Raw genomic sequence first — 6,627 nt, 5'->3', positions numbered from 1 at the left:
GTTCGAAGGAATCTAACTAATCTAAGGATTTTTGTTGAAATGTTTCACCTAGATCTTTGTCCGTATATCCTGAATCTTGTATCTTTTAAATTACTTGTTTATTATAAGTACAAACGTCGTAGCGTTTAAATTTCTATCCACCCCCAGGCTTTTCCTTCTAACTAAAATGCCAGTGTCAAGTAGGTAAATAACAAAGTTGGTGAACATTAAGTTTATTTCAATTTGATCACACAAAATTGTATTACCTGAATATAGAAAATTATTTTATAGACTAAATGTAAGCTTTTTTAACTTCTAAACCTATTGAAAATTCAAATTATATTGACATCATCTGTAGATTTCACAATTGTCATATATAAATATTCAGAATATTGAGTAGGAAAATAAATCATAGTATTATAACCAACTGCAAAAAATAAAACACCGAAGGAAGAGTATTTTTTATGCAAAACATAAATATAATTGCCATTAAAACATAAAATGCGTTATTGTATTGGTTTCGCTGACACCAGAGAGAAGAAAGGCCAGGTTCCATAATATAATTACACCAAGTCTGTTCTGTGTCACGGCATCCAAATCAACATCTTGTAACTGTTAATAACTTTCAGGAAATAAAACACCACTGAAATTATGTACATAAAGTATAAACTTCCATTTCATATCCAAAGATAAAATCTTAGTTCAAACCTTGTAATTGAAATTTTTTAGCTTGTTTTATAATTAAAAAGTTATCTTAAGTATAAGGGTTTAAAGTTAATAATGTCTTAGATTTACGCGAATTATAGACAGTTGATATTAACGGCGAATTTATAACATTATTTATACTTCCATTAAAAATCGACGGCTTAAAGCGCTTAAACCTCATCCCCACCTCCATGATTATTTACACAAATTAAAATAAAGATTCAAAATTAACGATTACTTATCCATCTTGTCCAATTTAAAAGGTTTTATTTAAATTTTAATAATCGGTTAAGCTTAAGAGTCTTTGACATAATATGATATCGATGAATCTTCCGCGTTCTCAAGCCTTTAGTTAGAATAATTACTTTATTAGAATATTCGCACAATGAAAAAAAAATAGTTTAACATTCATTACTTATTCTAATTAAAAAGAAAGTAAATTAGCATAGGTGAGAAAAAAAACTTACAACAATTCCATAGAATGCTAAGTACCAAACGGACTACAAGTTTTCCCGATGTCTTTCCAGTTCGCACAACATGAAGGCCAAATGCAGTTAGAGACAACGCACATTGTAGCATGGTATATATTACAGTGTACCACATGAAGACATTGACAAGTTTGTGATTTGACTGAAAATAAAAAGCTTTAATGCTTTGACACGTTTTTAGCATTATTAATAAACCTACATTTTTCAAGGCTCTTTAATAAATCTACAAAATTGGTACTGCCCTGCGACTCTGTAACTCACTTCACGAACTCACACAGCGGTTTTCGCATCGGCGGTCGCTCTCAAATCAGTCGTGAAGCAGTCATTTTATGATTTGGCATTCTGAAAAGGTGGGAGCTTGTAGTTTAATGTTTATCAGAATGCCAAATCATAAAATGACTGCTTCACGACTGATTTGAGAGCGACCGCCGATGCGAAAACCGCTGTGTGAGTTCGTGAAGTGAGTTACAGAATCGCAGGGCAGTTGTACAAGATTAATACAAAAATAGTATGTATTAGCTAGTATATGCAATTATTATTTTTAAATAAATGAAACCTACAGAGAAGTTTAAAAATCAAGATTCTTCGAGAACATAGCATCCATATTATAATATCTAATTGAAAATATGCCTAGAAGTATAGACTAGGAGCGAAAATATTGTAAATTGAACACGATATAGTCACCTGAAATACCTTTCAAATGCTTCTATAATTATTTAGAGATCCTAGATAACACATTAAAAAATTACACCGAATTTAGAAGATTTTTTAAAGAAGGTAATCTAACTTAAGACAAATTTCAGACAGTGACTCCCGTGCATCAATAACGTATTGATTGTGTCATACAAAAATCTCTGGATATTACCCTAAACGCTTTAAGACAATTTCCGTGAGACCTAGAATTATGTTAATAGAGCGATGCGCATATAGCGCCGCTGCAGCATACAAACGAAAATTACACCGTACAAAATTCATTTATTATTGACAGACTGATACGAAGAAGTAGAAAAGGTCAAGGTTTATTTGCGGGCGAAGCAATTAGTGTCTGTTTGGTAGCGAAATGCAATAACGTCAATAATAATTAATAGCGGGCCGACGTGAGTTCCCGAATAAAATTTTAATGAACCTTTTGAAGGCTCTTCGCGTGGAAGGCTCATCATAATAAAGTGATATATCAATTTCGGCTGTATACTTCGTTTTTTACAGTAAATATCACTTAAAATGTATAGTAACTATGCATAATACATAGGTATTTACTTGATAAAGTCAACTATTTATTCATACTGCTTTTTTTTGTCTATGTAATTTCTTAGGGACTTTTTGACCTTTTTGGATATAACACATTAAAAGATTATTTAAGTTATTGTCTGGTTGCCATTGGTTCGAATATGATCCGACTAATACCCAATTTACGCACCTGCTAATATAACATAATTATTTGGGTTTCAATTCTGAATAAATCTAATGTATCCAGTATCCGGCATCGCATATTACTTTTGCGGCGATGCCGTAATTGAATGAGTTACGGGTTTTCTGTAGCATTGATTTATCTATTACTTTAACTGTCTTTTCTTTGGAATATTACATGATGTTTCAGGGTGGAATAAATATAGAAACTAATGACACAATATACCTTTGAGGTTTCTGGTCTAGCAGAAACGATGAAAAATTACTTTTTGCCTTATACAATCCTAGAATTAAATAAAATATGGTCTTACGAGAATTATACCAACAAGTAAGACTCCACACGCCATTATAAACATAGTAGCGAGCCACACAAGTGTTATCTTAATAAAATAAAACACATTGCTATCTTTGTCAGCTATGAGAGACGCAGTTGTCTTTTCCACACCCACTACTTGCAAAATACTCCACATCTAGACAACAGATAATAATTTACTTTTTAATATTTATCGAATAAAACTCCCATAAACAAATTTATAAGTTTGAAAAGGTAGTATTATTCTGTTTTATAAAGCAGCTGAATACATATTTGTATAAATACATTTCCGTTAATGTTTTATTTGGGCCAAGTGAAGGGTTTCATTATACAAATTTAAAATCCTACTACAAATTTAATATTATTTTGTCCGACTATATTTTTTTAAATTTACACTCGCGGCGTTTGAAACTAAGAAAAGTATGCAAGAGCAGAGCACTAATACTATATGAAAAGTGTACACACAGGGTCAAGGATTTTAGATTAAATATAATGAAAATGGGCGGTAACGCAAAGATTTCGTTCTTTGTTCATTCTTCAAGGATAAGCAGTTACTATAGCAAGCTTTAAACAACCTTAACAACAATATTACACATTAATAAAAACCCGTGTACAAACCAACAATATAAAGCATATGATGATAGCGGCAGGACGTAATGGCACCACCCAGCAGCATTTGAAACAGAAGCCGAGTTTGTCCAGAGGTGAGGGACGATAAGATGGCAAAACTTCTGTTGGTAGATTATCGAAGACACTTGGTTCTGGGCATTTGCAGAATTTAAGGCTGAAAAAGTAAATTAGCGAAATGTTTGATTCCCGTCAAACCTAACAGGCAATTGACCTGACACGTTTCTGCATATGTTTCATAAATTTTATTATAGGTGTGAGTTTTGTAAACTGTTACTGGGTGTACCAGGAATCGACCCAATTAGGATATTAATTACCTGCTTATTGATAAGTTACAAACACTTACACTGACAATTATGTATGAAGTAGGTGATCAACCGTTGTTATCTTATAAATACCATAATAGTTTTAATCGCGACATAGTAATCTTTCATTAGGAAAATAACTTACTGATTTACGGAGATTGTTATGAATAATATGTAAAAATATAATCGTTGTTTTTAGACTAAAATACACCTTTACCTATGCTATTTTTATTCAACAATTATGAAACTACGGTAGATAATTATCTCACGTTTGTATTTTTTTACAAAGTGAAGGCATGATTTAATGAATACATTTATAAATCACGTTGATACTTTATTATATTAATAATTGATAACATTCACCAAGCTAAGTAATTTGACAAATGTTTTACAAATACAGATATAAATAAAAACCTGCGTAGTAAAATATAAAAAAAATTGACACAGATATGTACTAATATAGATGTACTAGCAGACCGGCCAAGCGTTGCTGTGGCTAAAGTTTTTGTTATATTACATAGTAGTAAACTATTCAAGGGAAACGGTAGGAGGACACCAGTCATGGGGACCACCATGCTTTTTTGGTGGTTATGCCATTAAATTGTAGCTTATGTGAAACGTTGGTACTTTCAACACAGCGCCATCTGTTAGAATTGTGAAATAATAAACAAATATTTTGCAATAAAATAATATTGCGGGTATAAATTAAGATGTAAGCTATCCTATCTTTTAAGTTTGATCGAACTACACACGGTGTGCAAATGTGATTGATATCGGTTCGGTAGTTTGGGAGTCCATAGCGGACAAGTAACGTGACACGTAATTTAGATATATTAAGATTATACAACGTTATAACTACTTTAAAAAAAAAAGGAATGGATGATAGATAAAATATAAACATACAATTAATTGATGTATTGTTTGCAATTAAGATATTTAACAATCAGATTGATTGCCCCAACCTTTTAACAAAATTTAAATTTCGTGTACTCTCTAGATACCCCAGGCATCCCATTACTCCATTTGTCCCTCCTTTCCGGATAACGCGTTTTTTCAAAACTCACCGATATCCAGAGTGAGCATTCTGATAAACACTTTAAAATCGATTTTCGTTTAGTTTTAATAATTTAATTGTTTTGTTTAATTTCTTTTTATAATCTCTTCGTGTATGTTATGCTTGCCTATAAGAGCTAGTTATAATGTCACACAGATACCCAAATAGCACCGTAAGCGTTAATGCAATCAATGCTTAGTCTTATGATTCCATTGTGTTCCACGAATCAAAGTTATCATGTAAGGGGTTTTAGCTGTAAGATTATAATTATATTAAAGGTAGTCTAATATCGACCACCATAGTGATAGGGTCTAACATCGACCAACTTAGAATAAGAGTCTCGTATCGACTATTAGTTAAGAATATTAAGTGTAATTTACTTAATAAAGTTTTCCTTTTTAAAAAAACCTTTGATAACCGTCGCGATTTGACTGGCGCAGCCGGTAGGATATCCGTCGTAATCCTGTGCCTGTGAAGACTTAAAATCAGTCTGAGTGTAGGGTTGCGCGTGTGTTTTTACGCATTAAACGGATATTTTACGACCAAACAAATAAGTCATTATTGATCGCGTAATTCGACGGTAAAAGGTAAAAAGTGAAAGAAGATTAAGCAGTTATAAATAGAAGAAATGGGTTGCAGACTTATGTGAGTAAACCTCTTCGCATTCCAACCTGTCCCATTTTATTTCCGTTTGACTGTGTATTGTGTAAAATAGATTTAAGTAATTTTAAGTTGATAAAGATTTTAATTGAAATAAAAAGAAAATTATATTGAATTATTAAGTAAGTAAAGAAAATAAATTTATATTATTTTTAATTTTTATTGTAATAGATATTTTTTCTTAAAAATGCAAGAAATACGCACTATTCCAACTGATATTCTAAATATTATACCTAAGTTCGATGGGGAACAAAAACTATTAAATTTATTTTTAAAGAAAAGTGAGTATGTCATTAGAGCCTTTAGGCCAGAACGTCCGAATATAGCACAAGATATATACATATTTCATGTTATAACAAGCCGCCTTAGAGGTAAGGCAAGTCACTTGATTAGCGAGAGACAAGACATCAATAATTGGGAGGAGCTAAGAACAACTCTTATCCAACATTTCGGAGATCCTAGAACTGAAGAATGTATTTCGATTGAATTAGAAAATATTAAAATTAATCAAGGCGAGTCATATTTAAGCTTTTGTAATCGAATCCAAAGCGTCCGTAGCACATTATTTTCAAAAATTAATTTAATAGAGGACGAGAATATTAAGAACGCGAAGATGAATATATATAACCATACATGTTTAAATGTTTTCCTTTTCAATTTGCCCGAAGATATGATACGCGTTGTCCGATTACATAGATGTACAACTCTAGAAGACGCGCTCAGTGTAGTAATGGAAGAAGTAAATTTCCTTAACCAATATAAATCACGGAGTGTTAATAGACAAAAATATACTCAAAATATTAATGAAAAAAATAATTTAACACAAAATAATTTTCCACAAAATAATTTTCCACAAAATAATTTACCACAAAATAATTTATCACGAAATAATTTTTCACAAAATAATTTTAATAAGTTTAATCAATTACCCCAATACCAAAATAAGCCTCCAATGAATTTCAAATTCGGAATACAACCACAACAACAACCTCAAGGATTTAAACCTAATTTCTCTAACTTTAAATTCGGTACCAACCAAAAGCAAGGGTTATATAATTCTAATAATCCTAATAATCCTAATAATTCACA

General features: G+C 31.4%; 1 long non-coding RNA gene across 1 annotated transcript; it reads right to left on the bottom strand.

Annotated features, from left to right (window-relative positions):
- Positions 1 to 429: 429 nt before the first annotated feature.
- On the bottom strand, positions 430 to 4,177 carry LOC125054837. The gene is made up of 5 exons (XR_007117776.1): positions 4,042 to 4,177; positions 3,511 to 3,676; positions 2,891 to 3,049; positions 1,152 to 1,314; positions 430 to 622 (listed from the first exon to the last, which is right to left on the bottom strand). It is a non-coding gene; the product is annotated as an uncharacterized LOC125054837 (long non-coding RNA).
- Between the last annotated feature and the right edge of the window lie 2,450 nt (positions 4,178 to 6,627).

This window comes from Pieris napi, chromosome 12, assembly GCF_905475465.1.
Source record: "Pieris napi chromosome 12, ilPieNapi1.2, whole genome shotgun sequence".
Taxonomy (NCBI): domain Eukaryota; kingdom Metazoa; phylum Arthropoda; class Insecta; order Lepidoptera; family Pieridae; genus Pieris; species Pieris napi.
The sequence above is the reverse complement of the archived record's forward strand: the minus strand, read 5'-3'. Positions and strand labels throughout refer to the sequence as shown.